The sequence below is a fragment of the Leptinotarsa decemlineata genome, unplaced genomic scaffold, assembly GCF_025532065.1.
Source record: "Leptinotarsa decemlineata unplaced genomic scaffold, Ldec_3_MD MMD2_tig00026282_RagTag_RagTag, whole genome shotgun sequence".
In the NCBI taxonomy this organism is placed as follows: Eukaryota; Metazoa; Arthropoda; class Insecta; order Coleoptera; family Chrysomelidae; genus Leptinotarsa; species Leptinotarsa decemlineata.
In genome coordinates, this window is record NW_027412668.1 from 13810432 (window position 1) to 13831502 (window position 21071).

Consider the following 21071-nt stretch of genomic DNA (forward strand, 5'->3'; position numbering starts at 1 on the left):
GAGTTACGGATAGTATTTTTCTTCTGGTGTTGGAAAAATGTTTTCATTAGACCGACTATATGTTTCAGAAAATTCAATAGGGACGGATCTCTGCTCTTATCTTTCCGTACTATTTTCTTGTGATAGTTTCGATTTTGCTTATGGATCACCCAGGTACAACCCAGGTAAAAAAACACTCATCACGCGTAGAACAAAGTTTCCATGAAAATCTCTATTATAGATAATGTTCAGTATGGTCACGTGACTCTGACACCATAAATTATATGTAAAGTTCCTAAAATTCCACTGTAAAGGTCACTAAGTAGAATGCAAATAGACTGATCAATCAGCCAGAGATAACTCCAAGAGATAATTAAGCTCTGGGGAGAGTCTATGCATTTCTGGAATAATTAGAATTCACAGATAACATTTTCTATGGAGCCATTATTAACGGGATTCAACAAATCTACACATCCAATGAAAACGGAAAATTGTACTTCGACTGTAGGCTTTCATTTCATACCTCATCAAAACACAGTTCTCGAAAGGCGTTGAAGTTTTATTCTGGGAAAAAAATTGAGGCGCTAATTAAGTGATTCGCAGTAGAATACTTGTATAGTTTTTAGTTGCATCAAAAAATGGGTAATTATTTTACCTAAATGATGATGCCTAACAACAAACCTAAAACAGCCCTTTCAAAATGAGGTATTTAGTCAGAGCATACAATTATTTGTGATAATGGTACCAAGTTATCCTTCATATAGATTCACGAAAGTCCATTAAACATTGAGTTGTTTTCTTTTAGGTAGGTACGTGATTTATACCAAATTGAAGAATTTACTTATATTTTGGTTTGATATAGCATCAGGTTGTGCAATAATTATATATGTAGCTTATAATATGAAACATACTGACATGAATTACATGGAATCATTGTTAATGAGGTATAAAAATCTACTCAAGGACTTTGGTACGGGAACAACTATCGTGGCTCTGAATATTACTGGAGTTTTTTCCCAACACCAAATCGTTATTTTTAATACCTCGACACGTGTTTCGATCACCAAGTGATCATCTTCAAAGAGGAGGATTAAACTAGAAACTAACGCAGGTGTACCAACCTGTAAAAAAATAATTTAGGTTGGTATACCTGTATGGGTGGTACACCTGGATGGTTTACCTGTATGGGATATCTATATAGCATAAAAAGCGTTAGCTTCGCGTTAGTTTCTAGTTCAATCTTCCTCTTTGAAGATGATCATTTGGTGATCGAAACACGTGTCGAGGTGTTGTTGGGAAAAAACTGCAGTAATATTAATTACTTCACCAAAGGTTCAAAACAGTGCATCATAAGTATCGTGGCTCTGTTCATTCACAACATATGACTCATAGGCTCATTGCGTCTGCTTGGAGCAAATGAGGGTAGAGTAAAAAAATATTCGTCGTGCAGTTTTCAACTTCGGGTGAGGCATATATCGTCCGAAAAGTGAAAGAGAAATGGATGGAGCATCGCGATTTTTCTCCACAGCTCCACTAGCTCCACAGTCCCTATCTAGACCACTCAATTGAAATGGATGCTCTGATTGTTGATATCATTAGTGGATACATGTCTTCCTCACTATATGATCTTCCAATCTCTCAATTAAATGAAACCAAGTGTGTAGAAGGTATCACCGAAATTTTGTATTTGTTTGAAAGACCTATTGATGCTATTATGTGTGAAGTATAACATTGTTCAACTGTCCGCCATGGCCACTCTAGGTGGAGCGCATACGGAACGTCCAATTTTATATGACTCTGGCGCATAAATCAGGCTGAATTTGACCGATGACATGGGTTATGTTAGCTTTGAGGACCGCTGTGGTTCATGGCTTATTCGCATTCACTTTCGACATAAGAAAACCCCACAAGAAAAAGTCCAACGAGGTCATATCGCACGATCTTGTTGGCCAGTTCACATAACCTCCACGTGAGAGATTCACAGGTAGGCTACACAACGAAATATAAATGAGGTTAACTCAAAGTTTCGAGTCGAAAATACTCGTCTTCAGTGCCTCTTTGCATCTCACTTCAGTCACTCATTCTTTCAACTTCTGAAGAACAAAATACAGGAATTTTCCACACGAAATTACGACTTTATTGTCACTATAACAATACGATTATTAGATTCAATCCGGTTTTTATCTGAAAGAAATGCATGGTTTACATATCTTCGTGCAGAGATTATTTTGAACTCAACTGCTTTCGGTCTCTTTTCGGAGGGTTTTCTCAATTTGTTTATGAATATCGAGTGGTATGAAGACAAAAAAGCAGTTTTCCCCAAATAATCCCTTTCGAATCAGGCCAGTACCTAAACGAAATGTTAGATAATACTGATTAGGTAATACTCAAACTTCATTAAAAAGGCCACCTCAATCGAAATTCTTTACATCTCTGTGGATTACGACGAGTGTCAGTAAATTTGCAACCCTTTTAACAACCACGCGAGAGTTTTTCGAAGCGAAGGACAAAAACGGGGAAACAAAACAGGCTACGTAACTTGGAGTGTCCTTCACAAAAATTCACAATTACGGTTTGTAGTGAATGAGTGGTATGGATTCGTTTCTAATTATGAAGAGGACCATGAATGGAAATATCGTGTGACGGTAGTGGGGATTGGGAGAGGTTGTTATTATTTATGAATTTTCAATTATTGATGAGAATTTGAAAACACGATTAGTACAGACATCAAGAGCCAGAATACTTCATAAATATTGATACACATAACTAACTACTTGTTTTGGTGCTCTGAATATTTACACAGAGGAGAGCACTATTCTATTTTCAAATACAGCTCTATTCCTCAAATCATCCATATATTCTACAATTTTGAATATTGAATCAGGGTGGTATTAGTATAGTGAGGCAATTTCAGTTGTGGTTGCAATTTTGATACCACAGAATGAATAAAAGTAAATCTTTGAGGAAAAAACAGTTTATTAACCTTTTTTAGGCATTTCTGCCTTCAAATTACAATTCAATCACAGATAATAGACGGTGAAAATTACAAAAATATTTCAACAAGAAACTATCACCAAAGATTCTGAGATACTATTGGTTATTTCGGGTGTTAGGTTAGAAATCACACGTTGTCGTTCGTAGGGGTGCGGCAGCTGGTTAACGGAAAAACAGATTTGAAACAGACTTAAACCAGTCAAATATCTCAAATGTACGTTTTTTATATGAAATTCAACCATTTTTCAATGAAATAGTTCATTTGGTAATCTTAACGAATGAGGATAATGAATGAATTCAAAACGCCAGTTTGGTTGGGAAAGCGTGCGTCGAAAAGAGTGTTACATTTCTGGTGATGGCAAAAATTGTTTCGTTATGGAATAATGAACCAGTTTAAAATATGTGCAGATCATATGGAGCACAAAAACATCTTTCAAACAAGAGAAGGCAAATATTTTCATGTCAATAGAAAAATTCATTGAATGAAAGTTAATTATTTCGGGATTTCGCTTAACAATAATTGTTGGTTATGGTTACAGAGATTCATTGAATAATAGTTGATTATTTCTGGATTTTGCTTGACACTTGTTGGTTATAGTTATGGTTAAAAACATTCATTGAAAAAAAGTTGATTATTTAGGGATACGGCGAAAGCAAGATGGCCACCATACCAATTTCATAAATTAGGTCAATCTTGCTTACGACAAAGTTTCATATTATATGAACTGTGAAGTGATAAACTGATGGGTTTGATTACATTCAAAGATTACATTTTTCTTTCGAAGACATGTCAATGAAAGTTTGTTTCCAAAAATGTTTTTTACCATCAATGTATGCACTATAAATATGAAATTTCAGCATCTCAATAAAAATGAGTAATGAATTTTTTATCAAAACATCATTTCAATGTTCAATGAATACCATACAACTGTTTCCACATCGTTGACTATGGGAGAGCCCGCGGTAGATGTTATAAATGATATAATTAATATCAAATCGAATCATTTCTCGAGAATAATGGATCATCAAGGTCACTATTATTATTGTTATGCGCAATAGGTATTTAATGAAGGGGAGCATGGATGGATGAGTTGATTTGTGTTTTTGAAAGTGTTTGTTATTTGTGTTATTCAATGCCGACCTTCATAATTGGCGAGTGTTGTGAGACGTGATTTGGAATTGGGTAATCCTAAAATGAACTTCAAATTCTAAATTAACATTCATAGGATCAGGACAATTGATCAATATGTGTCGCACGTGAAGAAATTCATGGCGAAATCAAACAAACCTTTAACAGACATCTGCATAAAAGAAGTATTTTTCACAAAGAAAAATGTTTTTTTATCAAACGTTTTCAGAAAACACTTTATTGTGATATTTTCACTAAACAGTTTTACAAAAACGCAACACGTGTTTTGCCATACAATGGATTCTTCGTGCGTGTAGTAAAGACACTAGTGCAAATCTCTAACCTTTCTTCGATGTTCCAGGCTATCATCACGTGCAATGTTCGCGTCTCCAATCAGGCAGATGGCTCTTTTCTGGATGAAATCCAGCAACTTCAGGGTATGTCTGGCGGCAAAGCTCCATGTATGAGAACAATACTTCAAAGAAGATCTGATCTGAGCTTTATAAAGCATCATAAGTTGCTGAGGTGTGTACAGGTTTCTGGTTCGGAACAATGTTCCAAACTTTTAAGAAGCAGCCTTTGCAATTTCAACGACATGATTGTGCCAAGACATATTGGTGTCCATTTTGACTCCTAACAAACTTATCGAAGTAGAAAGCGGAATTATCTGACCCGACATTATTATATACGGTTCGCAGACAGTTATCTTCTTCTAAAAAAACGATGCCTGGGTTTTTGTGGCATTGAATTGAACCTGGTTACTTTCACCTCAATTTGAAATCAGTTCTAGATCCTCATTAAGATATGCAATCTCCTGCTGCCGGAGAAGATTTATCTCCGTAGCAGATGTCCTGGAATCCAAATGGAATGAGGAGACAAGTGCCAGCAAACCCTCATGCCACACAAGGTCACAGGCCTTAGAAATATCAAGCGCAACAGCTCTTGATTCTTCATGTTTTTCGATTGCGTTATTCCAAATATGGTTGATCTTTGTTTCCGGAAGCCATATTGATGATTCCTCAAGGTGTTGAAGGATATGGTTATAAACTTTCTTCATGATTTTTGAAGATTTTGGAAAATTTTTCTTGCCCTATTTGAGAATAGGCTGAACGCGAGCAATCTTCCAACAATAAGGGAAACCCCCTTTCTTGTAAGACAAGTTGAAAATTATGTAAAATGAAGGTGATTGTACTATATACTGCGGTTTTCTGCGACTTTTCCAAAGTCTTTGACTGCGTAAGTCATTATACTCTACTGCATAAACTCGAATATTATGGAATTAAAAACTCAAGCCAAGAATGGGTAAGATCCTATTTTGAACAACCGCAGTCAAATAGTGCGCTCTAGCACTGACTAAAAAATCTCAGGTATTGTATTGGGAGTACTTCAGGGATCAGTACTCTGCGGATGACACAACTTTTCTTTGTCATGATGTTTCACAACACCTCATACATAAAGTCGAAAGAGAATTAGTCTGATGATGGAGACCATGTTCAGTTTTCGATAAAATAAAAGAATGTGAAATTATGTAGGTACTCCAAGAAAAACACGTCAAAGCGAAGATTAACCCCATATAAAACATAACCATTTCAAACGAAATATTATTTTTCAATTCCATCATCGCTTTGCATTGTTTGCTATCCAGATCCACGGATTTTATTTATTTATTTATTTATTCAAAATTTGGGATACAAACAGGTAAATACCCATAGAAGCATCTACTGATAGTAGTGGTTACAGAGATACTCGGTGTCAACAGATAAAAGAAAAAATAAAAATTAATTAATTAATAAATTTCGTACATGCTAACCAATTATTTATTATTTTTGCTATGCGTTCTATCAAAATAGATTCCAAGATCTTTAATTTGGTCCACTCTGTTAATAATATTATTGCCCAGGATCATTGAAAATGTATCGGTATATTGTTTCTGCAGAAAGACATACATGCACATTTATTAATATTAGGTTTTAATTTATTGAGATAACGGTATTCTAAAAAAGCATTGAGGTCTTCTTGAATCTTTGAGCAATCTCTAATCATCGTTACTTTTCTGAAGATTTTTAAGGCATCTGCATATAATAGTACCTACTTGTGAATGCTTCAAGCAATCTTTCAAATAATTTATGAATACTAGAAACATTGATAGACTATCCTGACGTAGATCTGAATAGCGCGACTAAAAGACAATTAAATTGCTTCTGAACTCTTAACCCACAAAATCATTTAAGTGTTCACCTCCTGAGTGCAAACACCATTGAAACCGTTACAAAAGAGACGATTCAAGGGTCTCTGACTCATGTAAAAATCAAACAAACGTTTGCCAAGCATCGATACAAACGACAAAGACGAAGGTGGGCAGTGTCTTTTCACGTATACGATATACGAGTATACCTGTTTCACTTTGATACAACTACTCTTCTACCGTCGGCCGCCCATTTCAGTCTTGCCAAGTGCTTGTGACTCCTAATCGCGTAATGCCTTCCTTCATCAGTCATTTTATTGCTAAATTAGCACAATTTTCAATGTAAACAGTCGCGAAGTAACGTGAGAACTTGAGATCGTTCTCGTAGCGGAAGATGTTAATTCATTTGTGTTCGGTTCTTTGTCACAAAAAGTGAATAATACAGAGGAATCGCGGGTTACTGTGTGCTATGCGTTTGTTTACCTTCGTGTTTGCTTCAACAGGTGCTATTTTGAGGTTAGGTGCTCCTTTCATGTCTTTTGAACAGTTTAGGTTTGAACCTCTCTAATGTTAACATCCTCTTTCTTAGTTGATAATAGAAAAATAGTGTTGTTTGTGACCGGTACGAAGATAATCGTTCAAGCTGAAGAAAAAATACGGTGAGTTCAGTTTTGGATAGGTTTCTTTCTTGCTCTGTTTCATGTAATACTATTATGAAATTTGAAGGCTGGCGCGCAGAATGCGCTTAAATGGAATGGGTCACGTGAGGTTCAAAATACAGAGACAAGTAAGAATTGAAAGAACATTCTCGAGTTTTTTGATACAGAAAGTTTTTGCCTATTTTCTTTTTCAACTTCACACAAAAATTTGGGAACTTCCAAAGAAAGAAAAAAAGCACATAAAACTCTTCACAAAAATGTGTAGATCATGCAAAGGAATAACTTTCAATCCCAAATGGAAGAAAGAACCCTCTAGAAACAACTACTTTCATGTAAACATTGACTTAAATGAAAGAAAAAGTACTTTCTAAACAACTACTTTTGTATGAACATTTATAAACAAAAAAATCTATTTCTATTTTGTCTGTACCTACTTCAACCATTTGTCATGAATCGCTATTCAATATAGTTTATGAAAGAGGTAAATTTCACCCACATGGAACACTGTAATCCTTAATGGCAGACATCGATGTTTCGGAATGAAACACTTGCCTTATTTTCTCTTCAGCACCAATATGGATAACAATACAAGATGAATTACCAAATCCATTCATAGCATTACGACTCCATGTCTCGAATGAGTTGAATCTACTCAAATCATCGATGACAGTACGTCTTGAGTTAATAATGAACACTATTCTGGAGTCTGTGAAAAAAGTTCAAGTATTTTTCAGGCTTTTTTTAAATAAACGCAGTGGTATTTCATTCGAATTTTCTAGAAGGAATATGATTATTTATTCTCAAATAAATAATTTGAAAAAAATTTGTCGTCATCTATAAAATTACCGATTCACGTAGAACTTCAATTCTAACTGTGTGAATTCAGTTGTAAATGATATTTTCCCTTTCAACATAATTTCAGTTTCATTATTATCGAATAATGATGAATTGAATAGAGTCACCAAAAGGATTCTTGAAAGGATTTACACTTGAAATTCGAAGTGTGAAAAAACGTTTATAACTACAGCTACCGATGTGGCTGAAGTTAGCTTTAGATTTAAATCCGATTCTTTCGATTTTACAGTTGACCAGATGAATAATGCTCATAATGATAGTTTCTTGAAATATGTCTACTTCACAATGAATTTTGTAGGTAGAAATGCATGATGATATCACGCATATTGGAATTCACATCAAAGATTACACTAAAAGGGCGAGTCACTACCCGTAACAGGTATACTTTCAAAAAAGAGTTTCGCAAACCATTTCGAAATATACTTGGATTTAAAACGCAAAATAATGCAAAATGACAGCTTCAGTGAAAATTGAGAGGTAATCAGGCTGCCTAAACCTGGAAAGGGTGGTCTCACCCCTATTGCCACAAGTAATGACGATTTCTACTGATAATTGATATCTCTCCACCAAAAACATGACGAGATTGGCAGAAATTTCATTTGTCAAATGATGAAAAAAAAATCTGTATAGATGGCACATGGAGATTTATGATAGCTATGAAAGGAGGTTCAACCCCTAATATAAAATTTCTGCCCAGGTCAATTTCTGACGAGAAAATCGAAATTCACGAAAATCTATTATAAGAACATATTGGAATCAACACTAATATCATGAAAATAAATACCATTGATATAATAAGAGGGTGGTCTCGCCCTTATTTTGTCAATATACATAAATTTCTTTTTGTCAAAAACTGAACGAGATCGGAAAAATTTTCTGTACTCAAATGATTCAGTATAACCCTCTCGATAAAATGCATATAGGGATTCATAGCAAAGATCAGGCCATAAGGGCAAGTCGGCACCCCCACAGAAATATATTTGAAGAAGTGTTCGGCAAGAACCTGTTGAGATCGACTAGAATAGGAACCAGCAAAATAGTGAGGATGAGCCTTACTAAAATATCAAATAGTCACTACTCAGGCTTAAGCAAAGTAGAAAGGGTAGACTCACCCCTATTTTCTCCGATACTTAACGCCTCTCCACCAAAAACCTGACGAGATCGGTGAAAACTAAATATGTCAAGTGATGAACAATAATACTCTGAATAGATTCCACTTGGAGATTTATGAAAATTAATAGACTGCAAGGGGGAGTCAGCCCCTAATATTAAAATTTTTCCTGAGGCAGTTTCTCGCGAGAATATGTAGATCAACGAAAATCTACAATAATAACATATGGAAAACATACCCAATATCATGAAAATAAATATCATCTATATTAATTGATAAGAATAGGGTAGTCTCGCCCTTATTATGTCAATATATATAAATTTCTGTTTGTCAAAAACGGAACGAGATCGGAAAAATTTCCTGTACTCAAATGATTCAGTATAACCCTCTCGATGAAATGCATATAAGGATTCATAGCAAAGATCAGGCCATAAGGGCAAGTCGGCACCCCCACAGAAATATATTTGAAAAAGTGTTCGGCAAGAACCTGTTGAGATCGACTAGAATCGGAAACAGAAAAGTAGTGAGAATGAGCCTTACTAAAATATCAAATAGTCACTACTCAGGCTTAAGCAAATTAAAAAGGGTAAACTCACCCCTATTTTCTCCGATACTTAACGCCTCTCCACCAAAAACCTGACGAGATCGGTGAAAACTAAATATGTCAAGTGATGAACAATAATACTCTGAATAGATTCCATATGGAGATTTATGAAAATTAATAGACTGCAAGGGGGAGTCAGCCCCTAATATTAAAATTTTTCCTGAGGCAGTTTCTCGCGAGAATATGTAGATCAACGAAAATCTACAATAATAACATATGGAAAACATACCCAATATCATGAAAATAAATATCATCTATATTAATTGATAAGAATAGGGTAGTCTCGCCCTTATTATGTCAATATATATAAATTTCTGTTTGTCAAAAACGGAACGAGATCGGAAAAATTTCCTGTACTCAAATGATTCAGTATAACCCTCTCGATGAAATGCATATAAGGATTCATAGCAAAGATCAGGCCATAAGGGCAAGTCGGCACCCCCACAGAAATATATTTGAAAAAGTGTTCGGCAAGAACCTGTTGAGATCGACTAGAATCGGAACCAGCAAAGTAGTGAGGATGAGCCTTACTAAAATATCAAATAGTCACTACTCAGGCTTAAGCAAAGTAGAAAGGGTAAACTCATCCCTATTTTCTCCGAAACTTAACGCCTCTCCACCAAAAACCTGACGAGATCGGTGAAAACTAAATATGTCAAGTAATGAACAATAATACTCTGAATAGATTCCATATGGAGATTTATGAAAGTTAATAGACTGCAAGGGGGATTCAGCCCCTAATATTGAAATTGTGCCTGAGGCAGTTTCTCGCGAGAATATGTAGATCAATGAAAATCTACAATAAGAACATATGGAAAACATACGCAGTATCATGAAAATAAATATCATCTACATTATTTATTAGGACTAGGGTGGTCCCGCCCTTATTATGTCAATATATATTAATTTTCGTTTGTTTAAAATTAAACGAAATCGGAAAAATTTCCAGTACTCAAATGATTCAGTATAACCCTCTCGATGAAATGCATATAGGGATTCATAGCAAAGATCAGGCCATAAGGGCAAATCGGCACCCCCACAGAAATATATTTGATAAAGTGTTCGGCAAGAACCTGTTGAGATCGACTAGAATCGGAAACAGAAAAGTAGTGAGAATGAGCCTTACTAAAATATCAAATAGTCAATACTCAGGCTCAAGCAAATTAAAAAGGGTAAACTCACCCCTATTTTCTCCGATACTTAACGCCTCTCCACCAAAAACCTGATGAGATCGGTGAAAACTAAATATGTCCAGTGATGAACAATAATACTCTGAATAGATTCCATATGGAGATTTATAAAAGTTAATAGACTGCAAGGGGGATTCAAACCCTAATATTGAATTTGTGCCTGAGGCCGTTTCGTGTGAGAATATGTAGATCAATAAGTTCTGGCTGAATTTCATCACTCACCCTTATGAACTGATCTTTAATATAAATCACTATATGCATGTTATCGAGAGTTATATAGAATCATTCGGGTACTGAAAATTTTTTCGATTTCGTTCAATTTTTGACAAACTGAAATTTACATAGACACAATAAGGGCGGGACCAACTTTTTAATTATTAATTAATATAGATGATTATTATTTTAATGATATTGGGGTTGTTTTCCATATGATCTTATTGTAGATTTTTATTCATCTACATATTCTCGCGAGAACCTGCCTCAGGCACAATTTCAATATTAGGATTTGAATCCTCCTTGCAGACTATTACCTTTAATAGATCTCCATGTGGAATCTTTTCATAGTAACATTGTTCATCACTTACATATATATTTTTTACAGATCTCGTCAGGTTTTTGGTGGAGAGGCGGTAAGTATCGGAGGAAATAGAGGTGATTTTACCCTTTTTATTTTGCTTAAGCCTGAGTAGTGACTATTTGATATTTTAGTAAGGCTCATTCTCACTACTTTTCTGTTTCCGATTCTAGTCGATCTCAACAGGTTCTTGCGGAAGACATTTTCAAATATATTTCTGTGGAGGTGCCGACTTGCCCTTATGGCCTGATCTTTGTTATGAATTCCTATATGAATTTCATCGAGAGAGTTATACTGAATCATTTGAGTACTGGAAATTTTTCCGATCTCGTTCAATTTTTAACAAACGAAAATTAATATATATTGACATAATAAGGGCGGGACCACCCTAGTCCTAATAAATAATGTAGATGATATTTATTTTTATGATACTGCGTATGTTTTCCATATGTACTTATTGTGGATTTTCATTGATCTACATATTCTCGCGAGAAATTGCCTCAGGCACAATTTTAATATTAGGGGCTGACTCCCTCTTGCAGTCCATTAATTTTCATAAATCTCCAAGTGGAATCTATTCAGAGTATTATTGTTCATCACTTGACATATTTAGTTTTCACCGATCTCGTCAGGTTTTTGGTGGAGAGGCGTTAAGTATCGTAGAAAATAGGGGTGAGTCTACCCTTTCTACTTTGCTTAAGCCTGAGTAGTGACTATTTGATATTTTAGTAAGGCTCATCCTCACTACTTTTCTGTTTCCGATTCTAGTCGATCTCAACAGGTTCTTGCCAAACACTTTTTCAAATATATTTCTGTGGAGGTGCCGACTTGCCCTTATGGCCTGATCTTTGCTATGAATCCCTATATGCATTTCATCCAGAGGGTTATACTGAATCATTTGAGTACAGAAAATTTTTCCGATCTCGTTCAGTTTTTGACAAACAGAAATTTATATATATTGACATAATAAGGGCGGGACTACCCTATTCTTATCAATTAATATAGATGATATTTATTTTCATAATATTGGGTATGTTTTCCATATGTTATTATTTTAGATTTTCGTTGATCAATATATTCTCGCGAGAAACTGCCTCAGGAAAAATTTTAATATTAAGGGCTGACTCCCCCTTGCAGTCTATTAATTTTCATAAATCTCCAAGTGGAATCTATTCAGAGTATTATTGTTCATCACTTGACATATTTAGTTTTCACCGATCTCGTCAGGTTTTTGGTGGAGAGGCGTTAAGTATCGGAGAAAATAGGGGTGAGTTTACCCTTTTTAATTTGCTTGAGCCTGAGTAGTGACTATTTGATATTTTAGTAGGGCTCATCCTCACTACTTTTCTGTTTCCGATTCTAGTCGATCTCAACAGGTTCTTGCCGAACACTTTTTCAAATATATTTCTGTGGGGGTGCCGACTTGCCCTTATGGCCTGATCTTTGCTATGAATTCCTATATGCATTTCATCGAGAGGGTTATACTGAATCATTTGAGTACAGAAAATTTTTCCGATCTCGTTCAGTTTTTGACAAACAGAAATTTATATATATTGACATAATAAGGGCGGGACTACCCTATTCTTATTAATTAATATAGATGATATTTATTTTCATGATATTGGGTATGTTTTCCATATGTTATTATTGTAGATTTTCGTTGATCTACATATTCTCGCGAGAAACTGCCTCAGGAAAAATTTTAATATTAGGGGCTGACTCCCCCTTGCAGTCTATTAATTTTCATAAATCTCCAAGTGGAATCTATTCAGAGTATTATTGTTCATCACTTGACATATTTAGTTTTCACCGATCTCGTCAGGTTTTTGGTGGAGAGGCGTTAAGTTTCGGAGAAAATAGGGATGAGTTTACCCTTTTTAATTTGCTGAAGCCTGAGTAGTCTATTTGATATTTTAGTAAGGCTCATTCTCACTACTTTTCTGTTTCCGATTCTAGTCGATCTCAACAGGTTCTTGCCGAACACTTTTTCAAATATATTTCTGTGGGGGTGCCGACTTGTCCTTATGGCCTGATCTTTGCTATGAATCCCTATATGCATTTTATCGAGAGGGTTATACTGAATCATTTGAGTACAGAAAATTTTTCCGATCTCGTTCAGTTTTTGACAAAAAGAAATTTATGTATATTGACAAAATAAGGGCGAGACCACCCTCTTATTATATCAATGGTATTTATTTTCATGATATTAGTGTTGATTCCAATATGTTCTTATAATAGATTTTCGTGAATTTCGATTTTCTCGTCAGAAATTGACCTGGGCAGAAATTTTATATTAGGGGTTGAACCTCCTTTCAGTCTATTAGCTATCATAAATCTCCATGTGCCATCTATACAGAATTTTTTTTTCATCATTTGACAAATGAAATTTCTGCCAATCTCGTCATGTTTTTGGTGGAGAGATATCAATTATCAGTAGAAATCGTCATTACTTGTGGCAATAGGGGTGAGACCACCATTTCCAGGTTTAGGCAGCCTGATTACCTCTCAATTTTCACTGAAGCTGTCATTTTGCATTATTTTGTGTTTTAAATCCAAGTATATCTCGAAACGGTTTGCGAAACTCTTTTTTGAAGGTATACCTGTTACGGGTAGTGACTCGCCCTTTTTGTGTAATCTTTGATGTGAATTCCAATATGCGTGATATCATCATGCATTTCTACCTACAAAATTCATTGTGAAGTAGACATATTTCGAGAAACTATCATTATGAGCATTATTCATCTGGTCAACTGTAAAATCGAAAGAATCGGATTTAAATCTAAAGCTAACTTCAGCCACATCAGCTACCGGGCTGAGTCATGGCCGGTGGGCGAAACTGCATCTGCGTTAAGTTTGGGTCTGTGTATGACAGAAAGTATTAGGAAAAAAGGAATAGAAATTTTTGTTTGCAAATTCATGTTTACGGCTCGAATAAGCTGATTGATAACAGATTTCTACACATCTATTGCACATCTTGAGGGAGGGGCTTCTCACCGTAGGGGTTTCAGCACAAATATTCAGCTGCACTTGAATATTTACAAATTATAAAATAGATTTACTCAATATCTCGAACGAAAAATATTGAACTTTCATTTATTTTTTATTATTGAAATAATATAAGTTTTAAAACTTATATTAGGTACTTCAAGTACTGGATGCTGTAAGGAGATATTATGTGAAACTATTCAATGTTCAAAATAATTACATTCACGTACGTCCAAAGTCTTTTTAGTTAAGACGTTCTGTATAATTTCAGTTTATGTAAAATTATCCATTTGGAGTATTATAGGTCATGTTTTTCAGTTACAAAAATCCGTACTTGATAATCACTGGATGACTATTGATAATTGTGCTCACCTAAAAAAATAATATTACCAAATATTTTCGAAACCATTCAATATTCAGGATGACAAGCTTTCAGGACAATTTATGAAGGATTCGAAATCGCATACTTTTATTTCCCAGTTTTTTATTCAATCAGTAGGTAGGTAATTATTGATATACATTGTATAGATTATGATTATGAATACATTGAATAGATTATGCATTTCTGTAAATTCTGAGACAGTTAATACTTGTTTGAATTATTAGTGACAGAACTATTTCATCAAAAAAAAATTTCAAAATCTTTTTTGAATTTAACAAAACATGAATTTTTCCCTAGGTAGGTAGGTCTAAAGTGAGTGGGTTTATTCGACCCTCCACCGCAACCCATAAGGGTTTATTGTGGCTCACACCTATTCACACTCGGCCAAATAAACCCAGCTTCTTAACGAAGCCGATTAGTTTGAATGGTGAGTGGTCTTACAGGTCAGATGGTGAGAGTACGGATCTGCCGAACTCAAAGAACCTGATTCGGTCCCCAGCGGGGCAGGCACAAAGAATATGCTCTGCAGTTTCATCATTTTCCAGACAGAGGCACACACTGTCGGCACGCCTTGGAGTGAGCCAATCCTGGAAGATTCTGCCAGAAGTCCATAACTCTTCTTGCCATCCAGGTGTTAAGTGTTTGTTTGGCAAAGCCCAAAGCGATGCCAATAACAGGTTCTGGTCCAATGAAGCCGTTTGCAGCACCTTCCTTTGCAAGAGAGTCAGCAGTTTCATTGCCTTCCAGGCCAGTATGGCCAGGAATCCAGACCAGAGACAATCTGTTTAGTCTTCCTATCGAGGAGAGTCTTTTTTGGCAGTTTGCTACCAATTCAGACGTTGCTCGGTGGGAGCCAAGATTTTCCAACGCCGCTTGACTGTCCGAGAATATTTTTATTGACTTGTGAGTGAGGTTGGATCTATCCAATATCTCCGCACACAATTCAATAGCGTAAATTTCCGCTTGAAATACAGTCGCATAGGTTCCTAGGCAGGTAGATAACTCTGTACTGGGTCTGCGACTGAAAACACCTGCACCAGAACCGAAAGCTGTTTTTGATCCATCTGTGAACCAACAACTATCTGCTCTTAATATTTCCTTCTCCCGCAGGATTCAGTCCTATCTACTCGGGAATAGTACTTTATAAGGCAGTTCGTAGTTGACAGTTGGAGGCATAAAGTCAGAGATCATTTCCAAAATGCTGTGACTTCCAATGTCAACCAACAGTCTGTTGCACTCTGCATTGAATTGATTTGTGCAATTGGCAATGTGCACAAGTCTGTATGCAGTCCATCTAGCCTCTCTTTCCAGAAAAATGTGGAGAGGAGGTAGATCTAGAAGGATCTCCATGGCCGCTGACGGTGTGGCACTGATGGCACCACTGACAGTCAGACAAGCCTGTCTCTGTAAGCCAGAGAGCTTCGCTTGGGCCGTTTTCTGTAAAGCCTTCGGCCACCAAGCAATTGCACCATACGTGATCATTGGTCTGACAATCATCACAAGTTTCACCACAAATCCTTTGACATGTCCATAGAGACAGTCTGGCTTTGTGTAAAACTTTTTCCAAGTGAGCGTTCCAGGTGAGTCTTTTATCACTTCCGTTCCAAATGGATTGACCAAACCATTGAGGGATAGTGGCATTAGATCGTTCAATTTCCTTCTCTTGGTGAAGAGGATTAACACAGTTTTGCTGGGGTTGACAGACATCTGCTCCCTCAGGAACCAACTGTGAACAACGTCCAACGTACTTTGGAGGATATTACAAGCTACCCTTCTCGACGTGGACCTTGCCAGGATGACAAGGTCATCTGCATAAACTTGCAGATTAACTTTTCTTCCGTCGAGGGCATCAAGCAGACTATCCACCAAGGGCGACCACAGAAGGGAAGATAGTACCCCACCTTGAGGGCAGCCCCTGGTGACCCTGAACCAGATAGCCTCGCCTTGAAGAGTCGTAGTTGCAATTCTGTTTACTAGCATGGCATAGATCCAGCCAGTTATGGTCGATTCTATACCCTTTCTAGCCAGAGACAATCCTATAGATTTAGGTAGTGCATTGTAAAATGCTCCTTCAATATCAAGAAATACAGCAACCGCAATCTCCTTGTTGTCAAGGGATTCGGAGATTTTCTCAACGAGGTTGTTTAATGCTGAATCTGTCGATTTGCCGATTTGATAAGCATACTGGTGGTTATTCAGTGGGGATGCATATAATGCTACCCTCCTGACATGTCCGTCCAGTATCCTCTCAACTCCTTTCAGCAGGAAGGATGTAAGGCTGATTGGTCGTACCGATTTGGGGTGTGGGTCTCTCCGGCTCACTTTAGGTATATATATATACCACCCTTGCTGCCAACCAACCGGGTGGTATATAGTTCCACGCCAAACCAGCTCTATACAATTTTGTGAGAATAGGTAAAATTATTTCCAGTCCGCTTTGAAGAAGAGCTGGAAATATACCATCCTCTCCGGTAGATTTGAAGGGCTGAAAAGACTTAATAGCCCATTCAACTGCCGGTGCTGTGATAACCTTTCTTGCGACATCCCAGGGCGTTTAGCGCCCTCGAAGATGGGCGGTCTGTTGTTATTTTTCCCTAACGCAGAATTTTAATGAACTTAATAAAATCCTTTCATGCCGTATCTTGTGTATATCACATTTTCAGCTTCATTAAGCTCATAGTTTCCCACAATATCCTAACGGAGGGTCGGAACTTGAAACATAATCTATCTATGGAACTAACATAAAAGTAAATTTAACAAAAATAAGTTTGCGTAAAATTCATACTGAAATGATTATCCTACGGCATCATTAAACGTTCCCACCGAAGCGCAATTATTGGGGTTGTTAAACAAATAAAAAAAACTTAAAACCTATAACTTTGATACGTGAAAGCGATGAAAACGTTAAAGGTTAGGCAGTCTATAGAAAGTTTCACATAATTAAAAGTATTAGACCTGTTTAATCGGTTTAAATGATGAATCAGTGTTAATAACAAGCGGTGTGAACATCAGTATTTTCACAGGTAATTATTTTCGGAATTTGACATTTTTTGAGACATTCCACAAAAATTTGGATTTTGAAACAAAGTTTTTTATAAGTTCATATTATCGTTGCTCAGTGAAGTTTCAAAAACCATGCATACACTCCAACAAATTAAACTTGGTGCACTCGTAATATAACTCTTGAACTTTATTTATATTGAATACAAAATTTTGCATGTTTGTGTTATCAAAGTGAAAAAATACAGTTATTCGTATTTTAGCTGTATTCAAATTGAATTTTAAACTATGGAGAACAGATGAAATGTTAGGATATTTTTCCATGATAATTTGTTGTTTTGTCAGAAATGAGCAAATTAATATTGTCAGATTGAATGACAATGGATTTCAGCAAATGATGAACTGACAGCATTGAATGTAACTGGTGGCAAGTGGAACCCTGCGGTTTCCCCATTCTCTACGATCTGTTGAAAAGATTATATTCTCTAATACCGTATTATTCCATTATGCTTGAAAGAAATTGAGAGATTGACACAGTTGACTGTTTTGCTTGAATCAAAAAATATTCCACAAGGTCTTCCTCTTGCTTCGACACAGGGTGCAATAATAATAATAATGTTCATTCATCATATTGATCACATGTATATAACAGAGATTGGGCATCACGAAAGCAACATTTTCGAAAAAATGTTCCGTGTGCGTGATATTGCCAAAATATATAATTTTCACTTATAAAAGTCATATTGTATTTTAGTAAGATAGGCATCACAATAATTTTTTTTTCAGAAAGTGTGCTGATCAATAATTTGATGTAACAGAGTTCGATCAAAATTTTTCGGACAGTTTTTTAGTTTTTTCTTGAATTTTAATTTATTTTGTTTATTAATCAGTTGTATTTTTTCCGGCACTATGCTTCAGATCTTTAGGCCAAGATAACACAGTGTCTTTGACCTACCAATTTTTGGCATCTTGGAGCTAAAAATATATTTGATTTTCTTCGGGTATTATACCGGTTTTATTTTTATTCTGTTTTAAATGACTTTCAGAATAATCTTCAGGCAGTGTAGCTGCCTCGTAATTTTTGAGTTATATATAATTCGTGTGAATTCCATTTCAAGTGTCGATCGATCATTAAGCCAAAGTATTTGATTGAGGTACTCTCTGGAATCAATAAGTTTTGATCGATAATTAATGGACCTATGGTCGGTAGCTTATTGGCATAAGAGGTAAATGGTAGATATTCTGTTTATTTTACATTCAAGGTCAATTTGTTATATCGATACCATTTTAAGATGTTTTTGAAATCTTTCTGATTTCATCTTGAGGTCTTGCCATGTCTCCGCATTACAAAAGATTGCTATGTCGTCAGCAAAACTGAGAATGTTTCCTTCGGAATGCATTTTTAATAAACTATTTATATGGATAATGAATATTATTGGACCCAAGACCGTACCTTGAGGAACTCCATAAGTAATTGTTCTCGGACTACTTTTTTCCATCGATGTCAACTATTTATCTTCGATTATTCAAATAGGAATTGAACAGTTATATGCTCTTCCCCGTATGCAGATGTTTTCTAAATTTTCGAAGAGTCTCCTATGGCAAACAGTATCGAATATGCTTTCGATTGAAATCAATAATTATTTTTACAAAAATCATGTTATAATTTGTATGTTTGCTTTTTATTTCGAAAACCCTGCTTGATTTGTACATGAAAATTTAAATCGATCTCTGATATTCAATCATTTGATTAGAAATAATGATCACTTGTTGAGTGAATGTATTAGTTTTCCAGCTGTTCAGATGTGGTGAAAATATGCTGAAAATTATTAAAAAATTGTATCTTGGAAAATTGACTTTGTATAACTACAATATTCAAATATGTTATTCTCGGTAACCAATTTTACAAGATGAAATGGAAACGGGATGAAAATTAAACTTAATTGAGTATTAAATTTGAACACTCACAAGATTGGGATATGTTATACATGGTTATTGATTCAACAAAACAAATATCTCATCCCAGTTTTCCAGGCCGTTTTAAAGATCCGTTTTGAGGGGTGGAAATGAGGTGAAAAATTAAAAAGTATCAAAAGTTGAATTCGTACACCTACAAGAAAGAGATATATTGTCTCAGTAACATACATTTTACATCCGAATTTTCCAGACCATCTGAGGGTATGTGTAAATGTGGTGAAAATTAACAAAAAGAGTTCGTACATCCAAATCGTATTTCCATCCCCTTAGATAACCTGGAAAACTTGGACGTGATGTTTACCTTGTTGTTTCTATATCTCATTTTTGTAGATTTACAAATTCAACTATTGATCTTAAGGTTTTTTACTGAATCTCTTGGCAAAAATACCTTAGCAGCCCAATACAAAATTTCCGCATTGCAAAATAACTATAGCTGAGAAATATCTGTACTGCAATATCATCAATAGTCTTGAAGCTATAAATAGAATTTTCAATTGAAAATGCTTTTAGTCCTGTTCGAAACATGAAAATAGAGTCACAAAATCTTTCAATTGGTAGTTCAAGTAGTTACAGATTTTTGGTCCAATTGCTGGTTTTTTAGTAACACAATAAAGTCTGAGTTAGCTTGAAATTGTATGTCTTGTCATTTTTAATCGGTTTCATATATCTTCATCAACTGTAATATATGCAGCTAATAACGGTATTGATAACTTCCATCTCCGGTTGAATCATATTGAGAGCTATGAGCTAGTGAACTGCCTTGTAGCGTTATTTTAAAACTATATGTTTTGAAGGTCTTAGCGTGATTAGTTCTACTCATTCAGTTAACCACTATGCGGTTGGTTCGAAATCAACTGTAGGACTACCGACGGTCACCGCGTATCGTCCGACCCGTGCTAGAAATCGCACTTCAAAGTAAAGACCTTGTTAATCCTTAGTTTGTATTTGATTCTCATAATTTTGACACACTGTCACACTTTCATTGTTCATAAGATCAAAAATTACCTTGTCCGGTCCAGAGTTATACTCTAACAGGAATTGTTGCAACGAGAAATATAGAAATATGTAGATTTTGTCAAGATTACTTCACAGATCATTTCATTTATAATTATCAGAAATTACACATCAGCAGATTATAATCGGAAATTGGAAAACGTTGCATGTTACGTAATGATGTAATATTTATAGTGTGCTGGCACGGAACTTCAAAACCATCAAACAAGGCCAAAAATTCGAAATATTTCGAAAAAGATATCCTTCAAATTTCAACAATTTATCCATATGTACATATTTCAAAAGGCACTTTGAGTTTAAATTTCCCTATCATAAAGAGACAATGAACTTTAATGAAAAAAAATGGAGATACACGAAAAAAACTATATCCTCAAAAGCTATAAAATCCTATAAAATTATCTCTAAAGAGGAACTGTCACTGAATATTAAAAAT

At 35.4% G+C, this 21071-nt stretch overlaps 1 protein-coding gene across 1 annotated transcript in view; it reads left to right on the forward strand.

Annotated features, from left to right (window-relative positions):
• Positions 1-6525: 6525 nt before the first annotated feature.
• The window catches only part of wake (ankyrin repeat and fibronectin type III domain containing protein wide awake), a 199830-nt gene continuing 185284 nt past the window's right edge, over positions 6526-21071 (forward strand). Inside the window, exon 1 of the mRNA XM_074179852.1 lies at positions 6526-6946. The gene's annotated coding sequence lies outside the window, so the exon portion shown is untranslated. The remainder of the gene's footprint in view (positions 6947-21071) is intronic.